This window comes from Periplaneta americana, chromosome 11 (genome assembly GCF_040183065.1).
Source record: "Periplaneta americana isolate PAMFEO1 chromosome 11, P.americana_PAMFEO1_priV1, whole genome shotgun sequence".
Classification (NCBI taxonomy): domain Eukaryota; kingdom Metazoa; phylum Arthropoda; class Insecta; order Blattodea; family Blattidae; genus Periplaneta; species Periplaneta americana.
In genome coordinates this window covers 175,860,188-175,880,296 of record NC_091127.1, presented here as the reverse complement: position 1 = coordinate 175,880,296, position 20,109 = coordinate 175,860,188, and positions in this window count along the sequence as shown.

Here is a 20,109-nt window from a genome sequence, read left to right as displayed (position 1 = left end):
TGGTGTGTAAAAAAAAAATACACACTGCGTGGTGTGACCTTTGTGGCTTTGTGAGGTTACAGTGTATTCCAATCATAAAGTGACATCACCTGGAAGGAAACTCTTTGAATCAACTCTTTTATAATCAGAGGCTAGCATTTGAGCGCTTGTGTAGCTACCACTTAATTTGGAGCTCTTTCATTGATGTTTACACAGATTACTATCCAGTGATTTAGTTCTGTGTTGTTGTAAAATGTAGATATTACGTGCACAAGTATTATGACACGAGAGCTGCTGTAGCTATCATGTCTGTTTTTATTTTTTATTAAAATGTGTGTAAAAATATGAACTCAATACAACGAAAAATATGTATCACAGAATAGTCTTAATATTCGCATGGGGCCTACTCTATTTCTATATTTGGGTGTTTTTTTGCACGTCGTGTAAAGTCATTAGATTGAATTACATTTAGAGTGAGAGAAAACCCTACTCACATGACAGCTATAGGATGTTTGCACATCGTTGTACCTACATCTAATCCAACACCGCTTCTTCCTCAGGTTTAAAAGATCGCTCAGCTCAATTCCAGCGTAAATCAACTGCATACCGATGCAGAAAATTTACGGATAATCGGGATGCATATGGAATTTATTCACGAAGACATTCTGAGCAAAAAAAGTCATATAAACATTTGTCCTAATCTCAATATTTTCAGAACTATACTAATTTGAAGTTGTTTGTAAAATACCATTATGCTTGAGTTTTAAGGGTAGAATAATATTGTAGATAAAGATTGAACTATTCAGGAATAACATTTCTTTAATCAGCTAATATTATGAAGCTAAAAATGTGTCGTGAATTCCATAGTTGCTTCGTATAGAATTTTTTCCTAATTTTTAACTACAAAATTACATTTTCTTACGCATTTATCACAACAACTGTTACAAATCACGACAATCTTGTAAATTCACCAAGGTTGTACATTACGATGCATAATTAAAGTGTAAAAGAATTAAGTTCCTAAAGTCGTAGGATTTGTAACCATTTTTGTAATTAAGTGCGTAAGAATGATGTAATTTTTAGTCAAAAATTGAAAAAGGGAGTCTGTACAAAGCAATTAACAACACATTTTTAGCTTCAGAACACTAGCCAATTAAAGAAATGATACTTCTGAATAGTTCATTCTCTATTTGTAATATTTTTTTACCCTTAAAACTAAAGAAAAAAGGTATTTTACTAACAACTTCAAATTAGTGTAACTCTGAAAATATTGAGATTGGGACACGTTTATATGACATTTTTTGCTCTGAATGTCTTCGGAAATAAGCTCCGTAAGTGACGGTAAATCCTCGTGAATCACCCTGTATATGTGTATATATTGTAAATTTTATTAGTTACAACAATGAAATTTATTCGTCACAACAATAATTCCTTTCTACAATTCACCTTAAACGCTCTCGTCAACAATTGGATCTTCACTCAACAAAGTATTCGTTATAGCACTCCACCGACGACAATGACAATTTACTTGGACTATTACGCACAACAATGAACTGTTAATCTTAACTAATATTTACAAAGCACTATTTACAAATCAGAACTACCCGTTCTCAGTTCACAGTTCTTCTATCTCAGTCACTCGAGTTCACAGTATCTCGAACCACAGACCTTCAGAGACAGTTCACTGTACTCGAACTCGGGTCCCTCCAGCTGCGGTCCACTGCACTCGAACTCAGGTCCCTCCAACTGCGGTCCACTGCACTCGAACTCAGGCCTGACGCAGTTGCGGACGCACACTCGAGACGAACTCCGGTACACAAGACTGGCTTCCTTGCTCTGGCTTTCTCACTGACTGAATAACTGAAAAACTGCAAACTGCTGTCGTTCCTTCGCGTCCGTAATTTATAACCACAGCGACGTAGCCTCGAAGGTTCCACGCGTCTCTAGAGATGGCACTCCAGAAAAAGCCAGAGCCCTCTCCTCTCTACCAGCACCAGATGCGCGCGCACTCTCGCTCCACTCTCTCGCCGCGTTGGACCTTTCCCCTCTTCGCCGCGCGCCATTCCACCGTGCTCCGCGCGATCTGCTTTCTTGCGGGACGCTGGTCGTGAGTTCGAATCTCACGTCGCTGTCACATTGCCCCCTCCTTAGGACTGCTCGTCTCGGGCAGTCCCTTGATAGGCTGCTAGTCGGTCCAACGTTTGGGGTCCTCCGGCTGCTCCCTCCTTATGGTGGTGCCACCCCATCCTTGGCTTGGCTGGGCAGCAATACTCGTACTGCGTGGGCGCCATCTTGCTTTTCCACTTGGCCCTCCAAGGAGAGCTCGCTGGCCACGGGTTGGTCCTCGGCGTCCATCAGGAACACTTCATCCCGACCAAGACGGAGTATACGGCACCGGACGTCCACCGTCGCATCGAGTAACCGCATGGCGTCGAGTCCCAGGACGACGTCCTCGGTGATGTTGGCGACGAACACCCACATCTCCAGTTTCCTCTTCCCCAAGGTCAGGTCCAGGAAGACCTCTCTCTGGATGGGCAAGCTCTCGCCTGAAGCAGTCCGTAGCTCGTATTGGCGCAGCGGCGTCCTCCCAGGTAGGCCCCGCACGACGTCTGGTCTGGCGATAGTGAGCATCGCCCCGGTGTCCACCAATACTCTGCATGGACGGCCTCTTATCCGTCCTTCAGCAATCAGCCCATCGTCACACCTTCTGTCGACCGGTTTTAGGACGAGCCGAGGGGACGGTGATGACGGCGCCGACGTGCTCCTCCGAGCATCGGCCCCCTCTGTCTCCTGACTGTAGCCAGGTCGGTTGCAACTCCTCCGCAAGTGCCCAGGTTCACCGCAGGACCAGCAGGTGGGCACCCGTCGTCCCCGTTGCTCAGGCGACTGTTGACTCCTCTCGGTGTCAGCCACCTCTCTCTCCGGCCGGTGGCCAGAGCGGTCGCAGTCCCTCCTTAGGTGTCCCGGCCTCCCGCAGGACCAGCAGATGGGCGCCCGTCGTTTCCGCCGCTCCGTTGACTGTTGGCGCTCCTCGACGTCGGCCACCTCTCTCTCCTGCCTGTGACCGGATCGGTCACAGTCCCTTCTCAGGTGTCCCGGTCTGCCGCAGGACCAGCAGGTGGGCGCCCGTCGTTTCCGCCGCTCCGTTGACTGCTGGCGCTCCTCGACGTCGGCCACCTCTCTCTCCTGCCTGTGGCCGGATTGGTCACAGTCCCTTCTCAAGTGTCCCGGTTTGCCACAGGACCAGCAGGTGGGCGCCCGTCGTCTCCGCCGCTCCGTTGACTGCCGCTCGGGTGGCTTCGGTTGGTTCCCCCCAGCATCCGTCGCCGTGACGCTCCTGATCCAGTGCGGTGCTGAGACTCCCGCCGCCGACTTGGCCGCCTCCATCCTGAGGGCCGCCGCCAGAGCTGCGTTGATGGTACGATGCTCTGCCAGGAGTAGCTGTTGTCTGATTTCGGGGTCTCGAACTCCGCTGCCGAAGGTGTAGGCCGCCTCTCCAGCGATGAAGTCATTAGGTAGGCCCCTGAGCGCCTTATGGGCCAGTTGTTCCACCGCCATCGCGAATTCTTGTAGGGACTCGCCTGACTGTTGGACCCTCGTTTTTAGTTGGGTCCTAAATGCTGCCGCAAGTTGATGGTCACCATAACGTCCCTCCAAGGCCGCCATTATCTCAGCGGCTGTCCCATCTTCTGGAACGCTGTGAAGAATCTCTGAAGCCTGTCCCTGAAGCGCGGTCAACAGCTGGGTAGTCTTCTCCGCTGGCGTCCACCCATTATGTGCCGCGGTGGCCTCGAACTGGCGACGGAATATCGCCCAAGACGTCGTTCCGTCGAACTTCGGCGTCTTGACGTTGTTATGTCTGGCTGAAGGCGATGATTCCGCAGGGCCACTATATGGAGTCCTCAACTCTGCGGCCGCTTCTTGCATGGCACGTCGAACTTCCTCGGCAACTATCTGTTTATGTTCTCTAGCCTGGCGATCCACCAACGCGAGAATGTGCTTGTTTTCTTCAGCATGTCGGTCCATCACCTCACTCGTCTGCTCTTGACGACGCTCGAGATCGCGGATTTTTCTGTCGAAATGGTCTACATCCTGTCTCAACTCGGCTACTGTCTCGTTTATAGTTGTAAAATTCTGGTTTAATTTATCCAGATCGGCCTTAAGTTCGTCTTTCACAATGGCCACAATTCCATCTACGTGGGCCGAAACGCTTTCGATTTGCGTAGTGACGTCATCTTTCACTCCGCTTATGTCACTTTTCATCTCCGTTTTCACTTCACTTATGTCACTTTTCATCTCCGTTTTCACATCACTTATGTCGTTCTTAACCTCACTGATGTGCCTGTTCATGTCGTTCATGTTATCTTTTACTTCACTTAAGTCGTTTTTCAGTTCCGCGATGGCTTGCAGGATCAGCTGTAGGTTCTCCATTGTCGATAATATCCCACTTCTGACACCAGTGTAAATTTTATTAGTTACAACAATGAAATTTATTCGTCACAACAATAATTCCTTTCTACAATTCACCTTAAACGCTCTCGTCAACAATTGGATCTTCACTCAACAAAGTATTCGTTATAGCACTCCACCGACGACAATGACAATTTACTTGGACTATTACGCACAACAATGAACTGTTAATCTTAACTAATATTTACAAAGCACTATTTACAAATCAGAACTACCCGTTCTCAGTTCACAGTTCTTCTATCTCAGTCACTCGAGTTCACAGTATCTCGAACCACAGACCTTCAGAGACAGTTCACTGTACTCGAACTCGGGTCCCTCCAGCTGCGGTCCACTGCACTCGAACTCAGGTCCCTCCAACTGCGGTCCACTGCACTCGAACTCAGGCCTGACGCAGTTGCGGACGCACACTCGAGACGAACTCCGGTACACAAGACTGGCTTCCTTGCTCTGGCTTTCTCACTGACTGAATAACTGAAAAACTGCAAACTGCTGTCGTTCCTTCGCGTCCGTAATTTATAACCACAGCGACGTAGCCTCGAAGGTTCCACGCGTCTCTAGAGATGGCACTCCAGAAAAAGCCAGAGCCCTCTCCTCTCTACCAGCACCAGATGCGCGCGCACTCTCGCTCCACTCTCTCGCCGCGTTGGACCTTTCCCCTCTTCGCCGCGCGCCATTCCACCGTGCTCCGCGCGATCTGCTTTCTTGCGGGACGCTGGTCGTGAGTTCGAATCTCACGTCGCTGTCACAATATATATAATCAATTTCGCCGTCACCCCTTAAGTAACCTAACAGTAAAACACATTACTACTACTATTACTGCTACTACTACTACTATTATTGCTGCTACTACTACTACTATTACTGCTATTGCTACTACTACTACTACTACTACTACTACTACTACTACTACTACTACTATTATTGCTGCAACTACTACTACTATTACTGCTATTGCTACTACTAATACTACTACTACTACTACTATTATTGCTGCTACTACTACTACTATTATTGCTGCTACTACTACTACTATTACTGCTATTGCTACTACTACTACTACTACTATTGCTGCTACTACTATTACTATTACTGCTATTGCTACTACTACTACTACTATTATTGCTGCTACTACTACTACTACTACTACTACTACTACTACTACTGCTATTGCTGCTACTACTACTACTACTATTATTGCTGCTACTACTACTACTACTATTATTGCTGCTACTACTACTACTACTATTATTGCTGCTACTACTACTACTACTATTATTGCTGCTACTACTACTACTACTATTATTGCTGCTACTACTACTACTACTATTATTGCTGCTACTACTACTACTACTATTATTGCTGCTACTACTACTACTACTATTACTGCTATTGCTACTACTACTACTATTACTACTACTACTATTGCTGCTACTACTACTACTACTATTACTACTACTACTACTATTATTGCTGCTACTACTACTACTACTACTACTACTACTACTACTATTATTGCTGCTACTACTACTACTACTACTACTACTACTATTACTGCTACTATTACTGCTATTGCTACTACTACTACTACTACTACTACTACTATTACTACTACTTCTACTACTACTACTACTACTACTACTACTACTACTACTACTACTATTACTGCTATTGCTACTACTGATACTACTACTACTACTACTACTACTACTACTACTACTACTACTACTACTGCTATTACTGCTCCTACTTCTACTACTACTACTACTACTACTACTACTATTACTAGTACTACTACTACTACTGCTGCTACTATTACTGCCCCTACTTCTACTACTACTACTACTACTACTACTACTACTACTATTACTGCTATTGCTACTACTACTACTACTACTACTACTACTACTAGTAATACTACTACTAGTACTGCTACTATTACTGCTCCTACTACTACTACTACTACTACTACTACTACTACTGCTACTACTACTACTACTACTATTACTGCTATTGCTACTACTACTATTACTGCTATTGCTACTACTACTACTATTACTGCTATTACTACTACTACTATTACTACTACTACTGCTACTATTACTGCTACTACTACTACTACTATTACTGCTCCTACTTCTACTACTACTACTACTACTACTACTACTACTACTACTACTACTACTACTACTACTACTACTGCTACTATTACTGCTCCTACTTCTACTACTACTACTACTACTACTACTACTACTACTACTACTACTACTATACAAGTAAACAAGTAACGGAGTTTTCTGATCATGTGAACGCCATGGTCGAAGGCCACAATTTTTAAAGGCACTAGATGAAAACAAGATAAGGGACACATATTGTATAGCTATCTATGCGTTTCTACTTTCCTGCCGGGAAACTAACAGAGATTCTCAGAAGTGTTACCGCTTCAGCTACATTATCAGGCCAATATTACTATCAGAAATTTGTTCGTCGTAATATCTTTATCACAATGAATACTTACAAAATAACCTACATATTAAAAACTAGCTGTTTATTGCAAAATATATCTAAAAATGACTCGCTGGATTTTAGTATTAGTAGTATTTATTTAACCTGGTAGAGATAAGGCCGTCAGGCCTTCTCTGCCCCTCTACCAGAAGATTTTTTTATTTTAGTAGGTTATTTTACGACGCTTTATCAACATCTTAGGTTATTTAGCGTCTGAATGAGATGAAGGTGAAACGAGTCCGGGGTCCAGCACCGACAGTTACCCAGAATTTGCTCATATTGGGTTGAGGGAAAACCCCTGAAAGGACCTCAACCAGGTCACTTGTCCCGACCAGGAATCGAACCCGGGCCACCTGGTTTCGCGGCCAGACTCGCTAACCGTTACTCCACAGGTGTGGACTTTACCAGGAGATTCCAACTATAACATGAAGAATAAAATTACAATTAGTATTAAATTTACAATTACAATTAAAATAAAAAATCAAAGTACTAATGAAAGCTAGATAATTTACAATAGAAAAACTGGGGTCTTCAGCGAAGAAGCTAATGTGTTTATTGTTCCAGTTAAAATTTTGCATTAAAAGGATAGGAAGGAATACATTTATTTATTTTATTGCTAGTAAGTTTGGAATACAAATTAATAAATACAATGAAAGATAAACTAGCCCACTCCTGAATGAGTAAGACTCGTGCTCAGGAGGGGATTCCAATACAGGCAAAAATAAAATTAAAATTCACAGTGAATACAGATTAAATAGTGTTTAATATGTTTAAACCCAAACTATAAATCCAATACAATTTTTTTTTCATTTCTTATTAATTTGGAGAGGATTCGTGGTTAAAATAATATTGGAATACAATTTGTTTAATAATCTGGAACCTTGACTCATGCTATGATACATTGGTTTTACATTTTGGTTCACAAAAACGCAGAGAATTCATATTTGTAGTTCTGTATTTATGTATGTACCTTTCAAAGTTATTAAAATTTCTATGAACATATTTTAATAAAATAAAATAATACATTTTATTATTAAAATCTATACTAGAAAGATATACATAATTTAACGCGTTTCGTTTACGTCTTTTATCACTAAGTTAAGGCATGGACTGTCTAGACGCGTCCTCGAGCACACGTGCAGCCACTAATCCGGAAAATACATCGCGAGCTTCAAAATCTGTATAACGAGATCACATTCACCCCGTGGATGAGATTACATTGTGATTATAAGGGATGAAATGATAAGGGTATAACAACGTTATATGATTAGTTAAGAAGTGCGTGGGTTAAAGAATTTCTGTCACGTTTGAGACTACAGGAGGACTGTACGGTGAGACGGGATATACTTACTTACTTACTGGCTTTTAAGGAACCAGGAGGTTCATTGTCGCCCTCACATAAGCCCGCCATTGGTCCCTATCCTGAGCAAGATTAATCCATTCTCATCATCATATCCCACCTCCCTCAAATCCATTTTAATATTATCTTCCCATCTACGTCTCGGCCTCCCTAAAGGTATTTTTCCCTCCGGCCTCCCAACTAACACTCTATATGCATTTCTGGATTCGCCCATACGTGCTACATGCCTTGCCCATCTCAAACGTCTGCATTTAATGTTCCTAATTATGTCAGGTGAAGACTACAATGCGTGCAGTTCTGTGTTGTGTAACTTCCTCCATGCTCCTTCATCCCTCTTAGCCCCAAATATTTTCCTAAGCACCTTATTCTCAAACGCCCTTAACCTATGTTCCTCTCTCAAAGTGAGAGTCCAAGTTTCACAACCATAAAGAACAATCGGTAATATAACTGTTTTATAAATTCTAACTTTCAGATTTTTTGACAGAAGACTAGGTGACAAAAGCTTCTCAACCGAATAATAACAGGCATTTCCCATATTTATTCTGTGTTTAATTTTCTCCCGAGTATCGTTTATGTTTGTTACTGTTGCTCCAAGATATTTGAACTTATCCACCTCTTCAAAAGATAAATGTACAATTTTTATATTTCCATTTCGTACAATATTCTCGTCACGAGACATAATCATATACTTTGTATTTTCGGGATTTACTTCCAAACCTATCTCTTTACTTGCTTCCAGTAAAATTCCCGTGTTTTCCCTAATCGTTTGTGGATTTTCTCCTAACATATTTCACGTCATCCGCATAGACAAGCAGCTGATGCAACCCGTTCAATTCCAAACCCTCTCTGTTATCCTGGACTTTCCTGATGGCATATTCTAGAGCAAAGTTAAAAAGTAAAGGTGATAGTGCATCTCCTTGCTTTAGCCCACAGTGAATTGGAAACGCATCTGACAGAAACTGACCTATACGGACTATGCTGTACGTTTCACTGAGACACATTTTAATTAATCGAGACGGGATATAATTTATATAAAACGTATTTAAAAATAACATGTTAATGACCCTTCAGGTCGTACTAATTTGCCCTCAAAATGGAGACTATTTGCAGTCTCGAAACTTTGGATATACTGAGCGCACGGCGTAACACTCAACAGTATGCTCCTGAATTACCTGACAATATTTTAAGGTAGGAATAAAATTGGTAGAGGAACGTCTCTCATAGCAGAGTGCTAAAGAGAAAGCTTTTCATTATGACAATTCGGATTCAGTTCCCGGTGTTAACGAAAGTGATGCTTATAGTGGAGTAGTTACACTGCATACATGGGCACAATTTTCGGTTACGTGAGGCACTCGATTTGAAATAGTTTGTTTGCTAGGAGAGGAGACTGCAGAGTAGGATGGGAAATTTAACTGCTGTGACCTGCGTCACCTTATCGTAATCGTTAAGGCGGTCAGTGGCGAATTATTAGGAAAGCGCTTGGTTAACGTGAGAAACTCGAAAACTTTTATTCAATTTGGCAAATTAATTCGGCAGCTTTAATCATAAACCTCTTTACTGTTTCTCCGTCACTGAATTGATTTAAATCACAGGCGAGAAATTGCGTAACTAGCCAATAATATTCCATCACGTTGTCTACGTTTATTTTCTTGAATATTCTGGCGTTTCTCAAGATTACTTAATAGATTTGCACGTTCTCGACCTAAAATAATTTCAGAAAATCATATTTCATTTTCTACGCACATTTAATATATTTTTTTATAAATTTCTTTTGGAAATAATACGTACAAACAACATTTAATTCCTCGTACCTTTTAATGCAGCGTGTTTAAGTTATACTGTCGTATTTAGTATACTATGCAAAGATCACAAATTTTCTTCGGAATAGTACGAAAATCACATTTAATTTGTCTTACTTTCTAATTCAGCATGTTCTTTATGACATAAAGAGTAATGTCGTTGTATATTAAATGTATTAATGCCTAATAGCATTTTCGAGCATAACATACATCGTATGTTCTCCCCTTCTAAACAGCAAAAAAAAAAAAAAAACTCTTCCTCCCATTTCTCATGAAATAATCGTTTTCTAACGCGTACACACTGCTTTGATAATGGCATTATGCCACCACTGATATTGCTTATGAAACTGATATAGAACCTGCCCACGCCTAGGAGCTGCGTGAGGGAGGAACGGGGACTGTGAAGATGATGTCACTCAGAGCGATAAGCTCTGTGAAGGTCAGTGAGGCATTATTTCTCAAGTGAGGCACGATGCCCATCTATGAGTTAGAGCATAGTGTTCTTCTGCTTCTCTCGACCCTACAAATTTCATTCCACCAACATCCTCAATTTCACCCTAACTTCTCCCTTATTTTATATTATTACAATTCACTAAGTTATGGCAGACAGTGGCGTATCAATATTGGTGATGTCAGATATATTTTCTCTCTGTAATTGCAGGCCGGTGAACAAGTCTTATTCTTATCGACAGATCTCTGTTTAATTGAGATTAACTTTCAATTTGTGCACTTTGTGTATGTAGTACGTCCACGAATATCGCTATTCATTTACGTATATAGTCTAAACCCATGAGAATTAAATCGATACTTCATACTCTTTTCTACCAGAGGGCTCTGCAATCTACATCCGTTACTAAGAGAATGCGACATAACATACAATAAATCTATTAAATTCAGTCAACGTTGTATTTCTTCAGTCCACGGTCGCCGATATTTCTGATATCTATCGTTTCCGGGCGTGTTTCAGCTGTCGATTAAAACCACTGGGCCACTGAGGATGAAGTAGATATTAGATCAGTGTTGCCAACTCAGAATTCTATTTACCGCTGCCCACGCTAAAAAAACGCTAAACTGTAGTTGAAAAACTCCAGATTTTTCTTAACACATCACTTCCAAATTTGAAATACAAACTATACAGTTTTAGGAACTACAGAATTGTATAAAAATGTAGGCTAAATTATGGAAAGTATGTGTCAATTCGTAGGCTCTATGTTATATGCAAAATCGTATGGACAATTAAATCTGAATATTTTGCTTTCAATGTCACCTTACACCATTTACAGCTGAGCTTTCCAACTATCATCGGTAACTTCTTCCACTCAATCTTTCAACACATTAGCCTATGTTTTTTCACACATCTCTAACTTTTTATACGCATGGAGTTTTACGCAGCATATCTCTTCAAAATTGAATGAAGTAGATCTAGAATCTACTGGACACTTCGGAAACAACCACAAAATTAAATTAAATTAAACTCTGAGCTGGAGACGTGTCTGCCAACAATGAGTCTGCTTTTAAGTATGTCTGTGTTACATGAACTACAATGCAGAATGATAAATTAAATTTTATAGGCCTATTGTAATACTACTGGGTTCAAAAAGTTCCCGGAATTTTACTACAATTTTTCGTATTAATATATAACAAGGGATATTATACATTTGTTTTGTTGGTAACATTCATGATGTCATTTCCTTAAAGTTTGTTGATAATGGCGATTGTTGGTTTTGAGTTGTAGGCAATTGTTTATCATAGTATTTTGTTTGTTCGTCGCATTTTGTAATTATGTCCACAGAGCAACGTACAAACATCAAGTTCTGTGTTTTGTTACACAAAACTCCTGCAGAGACATTAAGATTGTTGGAAGAAGCATATGGCGAAGCAGCAATGAAAAAAACTGAAGTGTATGCCTGGCATAAACGCTTTTCTGGTGGCAGCGATAGCATCAAAGATGTACGCAGCGGCCGACCAACAACTGCAACAAATGAAGCAATAGCTCAGCGTGTGCGTAATGTTGTGAGGGACGACCGACGTAAAACCATAAAAGAGATAGCAGCAGAGGTCGGAATATCAGTCGGAAGTGTACACAATGTTCTTCACAAGCATCTCAACATGCATTACGTGTCTCAGAAGTTAGTTCCGAAAATGTTGTCGGCAGAACAGAAAGAAACAAGAATGACTCTTGCTGGGGACATGATCAGTATGGCCGATGAAGATGGTGATTTCTTAAACAAAATTATTGCTGGTGATGAAACTTGGTGCTACTTGTACGACCCAGTCCCTAAACGACAGTCATCTGAGTGGATATCGAAAACATCTCCTCGGAAGCAAAAATTTCCTAGGGACACTTCCAAAGGCAAAGTTATGTTGGAAGTTTTCTTCGACTCTCAGGGTCTCATCCACCATGAGTTCATTCCAGAAGGTCGTACTGCAACGAAAGAATTGTACGTAGAAATTCTCCGTCGCCTCCGGGACGCAGTGAGAAGGAAAGTCCAGAAAAGTGGGTAGAAAACAACTGGTTCCTTATGCATGACAATGCACCTGCTCATCGCGCAATTATTGTAAAGAATTTTCTTGCCAGGCACAACATAACTGCTTTGGATCATCCACTATACTCTCCTGATCTCTCACCACCTGATTACATTCTGTTTCCCCGTCTGAAAAGTCATCTGAAAGGACTGAGATTCAATGCTGAAGAGGTTATCGCAAACGCGACGAGAGCACTAAGACGGGTTTCACAAAATGGCTTCCAGCAACTCTACACGTGTTGGCAAAAGTGTGTTGTTGCGAAAGGCAACTATTTTGAAGGGAATGCTGTAGAACAGTGTTTAAAGTACGTTGTTTGATACTAGCATTTTCCGGGAACTTTTTGAACCTAGTATGTATAAGTTATCATAAATGAAAATAAGAATTCAGTTCATTATCTACTCTTTATGATTATATCAATTCATTTACAAAAACAATGCATACATGATTACACTTAAGTTTAACGAATGTGGCATACCTTATCTGTACAACAATGGATGAAGTAGGAAATGGACGTGGTTGTACCAAATTGAGTTAACTTAAAACGTTGATATTTTATACTTGCACAATGAAGAATTTTGATAATACTATATTAAACTCTGGTTTATGATTAACTAATATTTTTGTCCGCAAGTAGGCTACATATAAAAACAATTATAACATCTTTACAGAAGAAAAACTAAAAAATATCGTCTGTTTCTGCCGGAATCATCAAAAAACGCCAAATAAATAGCTAGCCGCTGACGGTAAAATTCTGTAGCTGACCATAGTCCTGAAAGCACCAGATTTAGCTACAAAACCTCTGACTTGGCAACACTGTATTAGATACTTATTTGTAGTAGGCTACATTCTGTTCATAGCACATTGTTGTGGCACTCATTTATTTTCTAGGTTAATCTCTGATTGCTCTCGTCTGCATGTGTAGTTTTACCAACTTTGGAAACAACTGATAAAATCATCTACACACTACTAAAACGTCAGTATATATTTAGTGTAAAATAATTGACAAAATCGAAAAAAAACAAACGAAAAGGGCAGATTTTCATCATCCCATATCGTGCCGCAAAAGCTGTTGGATATTTCATACGTGTGTAACTACAGACATTTGTGTTTGAATGGAAGTCACTCATGCAGAAACATTTATCTCAACTAGTAATTCGTAGCAAAAAACACACGTATATTATTGCGTAGGATCCTTACAAATACAACAAATTAAACTAGTGTTTTATTAATTCAAACTATACATTACATTATCTCTGAGTGGTCTAGACCATCAAAATATCATCTGAAAAATCTATATTAACACTTTTGGAAGATAAGGTCTCATTTAGGGGTTTTCTCGGCGTTCTTCTGTTTTCTTATATTAGCCATTAACGTTATTCTTTTCGATCATATTCCATTATCATTATCTGGTCACTAGTTGGCGACGTAAAATCTCTTACATGATTTTATGACATTCTAAATCATGTTATAGGTTTTTGCTGGGATTTGAAATGATGCAATAAAACTTTACGCTATTTTCGATCTCAGATATCAAAACAAAATATCAGTACGGCATAGGCCTATAATGTGAATATAATAATTATTCTCGGGTGGGTGTGTAAAGAGAGGTAACTCCAAAATTGTGGAAAATGAGTTATCTAGCTACGTAAGATCTCTACTAGTGTGTAAGGAGAGATATCTCATGTAGTCGATGGCTGCGGAGTATTTTTATAGTTTATTTCAAGGTAACTCCTAATTTCGGCACTCTTTGTATGTTTGTCTTCTTTTGTAGCTAGAGAACTGATTTTTCACAATTTTATAGTTACCTCCCTTTACACACTAACCCGAGTATTATTCTACAGGGACATCATTTTATTTTTACTAACATTTTAAATATTAACTTGGCTATACCTCTGGATCAACGCCGTTTGCTACCCCCTTCCACGATTGGAGTTCGATGATACTGGCGTAATATACAAACAAATCACTTTACTAGGTATAGGAGGGAAGAAAAGTAGTTCATCCATTTACGTAAACTAGGAAATATCGCGCTTTTGAGTTTAATAATTTTCATTAGGCTTTTGTTTAATCAGAATACAGTACAGTATTAACAATGAGTGTTTTTACTCACGAAATGAGCTTTCCATGCATACGTATTCATTATGCAGTGTATATTATACTGTCTACAACACATTAGCATACAATATAGAGAATGAAGTTAAATTGAAAAATAATCATAATATGGATATTTAAACACATTTGTTAATGGTAGCCGTTTATTTCGATACAGGCTTCAGTTCTAATATGCATATTATCGCACTATAGACTATTGCACCTAATTCCAATTACCAGTTTAGTCTTTCGTATTAGTAATTCATGTTGAAATAATTCTGTACCTACTCTATAAAAGAGTACCTTACGTACTGTAAATTCAATCTTCACTTCTGCTCGATCCGAAAAGATAAAATTACTCAGACATACTATCTACTGTCCGTCAAGTGGTTATGTCGTAGAAAGGGAGGAAATCACGTGACAGTTAATTACTTAACGAGGCCCTTTTATTTGAGTTATTTGAAACAGTCGTATAATATTACGTAGACGTCCAATTCCTAACAGAAATTAATGTTTTCAGAAAAGAGCTAAAATAGCCCAGCCACTAGCTGGCGAATAAAAGCTGGTGGGGAAAACCGGGATACGACGTAGGCAAATGGACGACAGTGCCTGTGCAAAAATGGTTCAATATTGAAAGCTATTTCGTCACTGGAAAACGCGAACATATTTCTGGAACGTACTGTTTACTATGACCGTAAGGCTACTATGACTGTATATGCGGTCTTGTTCTGTGTGGAGGACGGTTGAACTTCATTAGTAGAAGGGGTGGGAGTGAAGTACATTCAAAAACTCAGGTACAATAAAAATTGAAGTAAAAATAAAATGATGTCCCGGTATGTATTTTCTAAATAATCTATTTTAGACTGATTTTTTTATTTTTTACCTATGATGCCATTAAAATATATGGGAAAGACCGATTTACTGATTCTTTGACGGATTCCTTTGTAGACTGACAACTTGTCGTCTGAAAATTGTCCAGTTTATTTTATTAATATTGATTGAATATGAATAAATAAATGGAAACATGCGTCCTTGCTATTGTCAATATAGTTTTATTCTTTGTTAGGCCAGGCAGAGTGGGATGATTTCCAGTGCATGGGTCGCAAGCGCTTCAGCAAATGTGAACAGTTATTGATCTAATACAAAGGAAATGTTACAACGTAACACGACGCCAAGTTATCTTTTCTCAACGTGGCATCGCAGAGGCGCCAGGCCTGAATGAAATACAGCCGAACCTGCCCTGACCGCTGACATAATGCCTTTACTGTTGTCTACATAGCTGGAGCGACAATTCTAGGTCAAAAAGTCCTTGACAAAAAAGGAGCGAACTAGTTTTTACTTAATTCCATATTTTATTACAGTGTGTCGAATTGGAACATGTAGGGAGAAAATATTTATCACTCTCGATGCTAAATCAGAATAGGAGTTCGCTTGCATGTCTTGACCTCATGGGGAATAGAGAATGGGAATGTGTCATAGCTCCGTGGTAAAACTCTGACTTCACACGCAGAAAACCCGGGTTCGTATCCGCCTTCGTATAAGTATATATATTTGTTTCGTTATACGATAAAATAACTTAAATGGGAAACTTTGGAAAACAGACGTAGGAAAACTAGAATAACATCATTGTATAGAGCACATCTAGGTCAGAAAGCATGGGTAGACATAACGGCTCGGTTAGAAAAGCCAACGTACTATGGTAGGAACGATCATAATTTTAAAATCAAATGTAGGAAACAGAAAACGGCTGTAGGTAAATTCTCATTTTTAAATAGAACTATAAATGATTGGAATGACCTACCTGCAGCGGTCTTTGAGGGCTGTCCTTCCTTAAGGAGATTCAAGAATAATTTAAAAAGTTGTATATAAAGTGAAAATTAAAATTAAGGTGACATTCAACATTTAATTTTTTTTAAGGTGACATGTATTTATCTAGGCTGACGAGTTTACTTCCTAGGTTTGAATTGTAAATTATTTAAAACTAGCGTGTAAGAGGGCCTTAGACTAGAAATGTTTAGTTTAAATGTAGTTCTGTTTATAAGTATGCATAAGGATGTAATTATTTGACTTATTTGAACTGTTGTATCAGTGAAGCGAGGTGAGTCAGTGAAGTTATGGTTTCACAGTGTAGTGAACAGTTCCGATCAGTGATAATTTATAGCGTCAATGAAATGTGTTCTATAGTGTCAGTGAAATGAGTTACAGAATGTTAGTGAAATGTGTGCTAAAGTGTCAGTAAAATGCGTCATAGTGCCACTACAGGGAATGAGATGAGAGTAAAGTGAAAGACTATTGAAACTTATGTAGGACCTATAGATAATTATGTAGGTTGTATTGTAAAATTAGGTATTTTATTTATTTTTTATTATTATTGTGTTAAATTGTATTGTGTATTATTATTGTATTGTGTGTGAAATTGTATATGTGTTGTAAAATTGTATTGTGTATTGTAAATTTTATTGTTTATTGGTTATCATTTTATTGTGTATTGATAATATTGTATATACCACTGCCACCGGGTGCTTGCCCACTTGCAGTGTAAATAAATACATACATACATACATACAAAGACTGGATTGTTCCTCTTGAAGGCGAGAAAGATTAGAACTTCAGCTGTTGAAGTTTGTGACGCGAACTGAGGAAGGGATAATAGTATCTGCCCAACTGTACACTTTTAGGTCTTTTAGGTTAGGATATATTATATAATGTGTTTTGTTGTGCCATTTCCATTTTAAGGGGCGGAACCTACAAAGGAGGACTTGTTTTGGGTACAAAGCACGTACGGTCAGAAGACCCGTGCATTGGATTTTAGAGAAAATTATGATAATATAAAATCTGTATGTATAATATTACTCAATAAATCCATATATCTATCTACTTAATTCTAGAAGAGTTGTTTTACAATACGATTTAATTATATATGATTTTGAAGTTTAATCTATGAAAAATAACTCATTCATGAACGTGGAATAATATGAGGTTCATTATTATACAGATAAAATAAAAAATTTTCAGAACAATAATTTTTTAGTAGGTTATTTTACGACGCTTTATCAACATCTAGGAGCCACCGGCGTGGCTCAGTCGGTTAAGGCGCTTGCCTGCCGGTCTGAAGTTGCGTTCGGGCGCGGGTTCGATCCCCGCTTGGGCTGATTACCTGGTTGGGTTTTTTTCCGAGGTTTTCCCCAACCGTAATGTGAATGCAAGGTAATCTATGGCGAATCCTCGGCCTCATCTCGCCAAATACCATCTCGCTATCACCAATTTCATCGACGCTACATAACCTAGTAGTTGATACAGCGTCGTTAAATAACCAACTAAAAAAATCAACATCTAGGTTATTTAGCGTCTGAAGGAGATGAAGGTGATAATGCCGGTGAAATGAGTCCGGGGTCCAACACCGAAAGTTACCCAGCATTTGCTCATATTGGGTTGAGGGAAAACCTCGGAAAAACCTCAACCAGGTAACTTGCCCCGACCGGGAATCGAATCCGGGCCACCTGGTTTCGGGGCCAGACGCTCTAGCCGAGAACAATCAAATTAAGCACAATTCCTATATGCTTGGAATATCAAACTATGAAATATGTACGGTAACAACACAAAAACACAAACTTCCCAGAATATACTCTATATTTATAAGTATATATAATTACATTTAATGTAATTAAAAGATGAAAAACATCAGTCAATGGATTAACATGATTTGCCTTGGCTTTTCGAGGGCTATATCCGGAACGGATCCAGGTACTTAGGCTTCCTTTGGTCTACTGTGCATATTCATTCCTTCTTAGTTTTCTGCAGGCCTTTTACTGCAAACCCAGCATTCACCAGTCTTTCCTATTTTCTACCTTCCTCCTAATCTCCGCATTTGACCTATATATTTTAATGTCGTCTTTCATCTGATATCTTCTTCTTCCCCGAACTCTTCTCCCGTTCACCATTCCTTCCAGCGCATCCTTCAGTAGACAGTTTCTTCTCAACCAGTGACCCAGCCAATTCCTTCTTCTCTTCCTGATGAGTTTCAGCATCATTCTTTCTTCATCCACTCTTTCCAATATAACTTCGTTTCTTATTCTGTCTGTCCATTTCACACGCTTCATCCTTCTCCATATTCACATTTCAGTGACGTAGATATAATATAATTACTCGGTTATCAAATGGGGTAAGGCATAAGTTGGGCCACAGCTTGCTATAAATTAGATATTTTTCTTTATCCGCTTAATCTCTTTCTTTGTGGGTCTTACAAGCCAGTACTCGTAAGGGAGGGATAATTCTTTATCACACACGAGGCATGGATAAAGGAGGGACTCCACTGGTGAGGGACCTCTAAAGACAAAACGAACACATAATACAGTGCGACCGAAAAGTCTCTCCGCAGTGCTTTTGTAGCCACGGTGTAGTCGAGAATTCATTAGACAGAGAATTCAAGTGGCAACACTGGCCGCTAAGCATATGATGGACTGGGGATGTGAGGTTGTCAAACCGGAATTGATGGGGAAGTGCCAAATTTTGTATAGGATTACGTCCCATCTTTCTACAGGATTACTAGAACTAATGGAGCTGCGGAGGGACTTTTCGATCGCACTGTATATGTACAGCTACACAGCAGACAGAACGTTGGAGATAGATGGAAAGTAAATGCCATCCCCGAAAAACTCATAGGCCTACTGATTAGTCGGCTTCAGGATTTGAACCCGGGCCTTCAGAATGATAATCCGAAACAACGCTTCCACAACCACGCTCGATTAAATTAGTTTTTAAGTGGAATAAGTACGTAGATTATCTGGCGTAATTACAAACGGCTTGATGTGCCGTACTATTTGGGACAAGTAATAGACAACAAGTACGGTCTTCATCAAAATGCATAGTCTACCAAACTATCTGAAAAAAAAAAAAATTATGTATGTTCTGGCAACTACCTATAATTACCTTTAATGCATTATTCACCCCTGTGTTGGCTGAGTGGTCAGACCTCCGGATTGACACGCAGGCGGCCCGGGTTCGAGTCCTCGTGAAGTCTGAGATTTTTCATTGAAAAACCTATAGTGATACTTGTGGCGGAGAAGGTCGCAGTTGGGGTTTTTCTCGGGGTTCCCCCTTTTTCTCACATTACTCATTTACATTATTCCGTCATCATTTCTCCATATCACACATCATCTCTGTATTCCTCATCTTTCACTGTTGCTACCTCTCGTCACTGGAACTCTCTGCCGCCTGAAGTCAAGGGCTGCCGAACATTGAAATCTTTCAAATCCAAGTTAGAAAATTATCTTATGACGAGTTGCCAAACTAACTTACTATTATGACAAGTGTTGTATTGCATATTTCCATGTATTCACATTTTTTTTATGTTCTAGTGATATTTAACTTATTTTATATTTT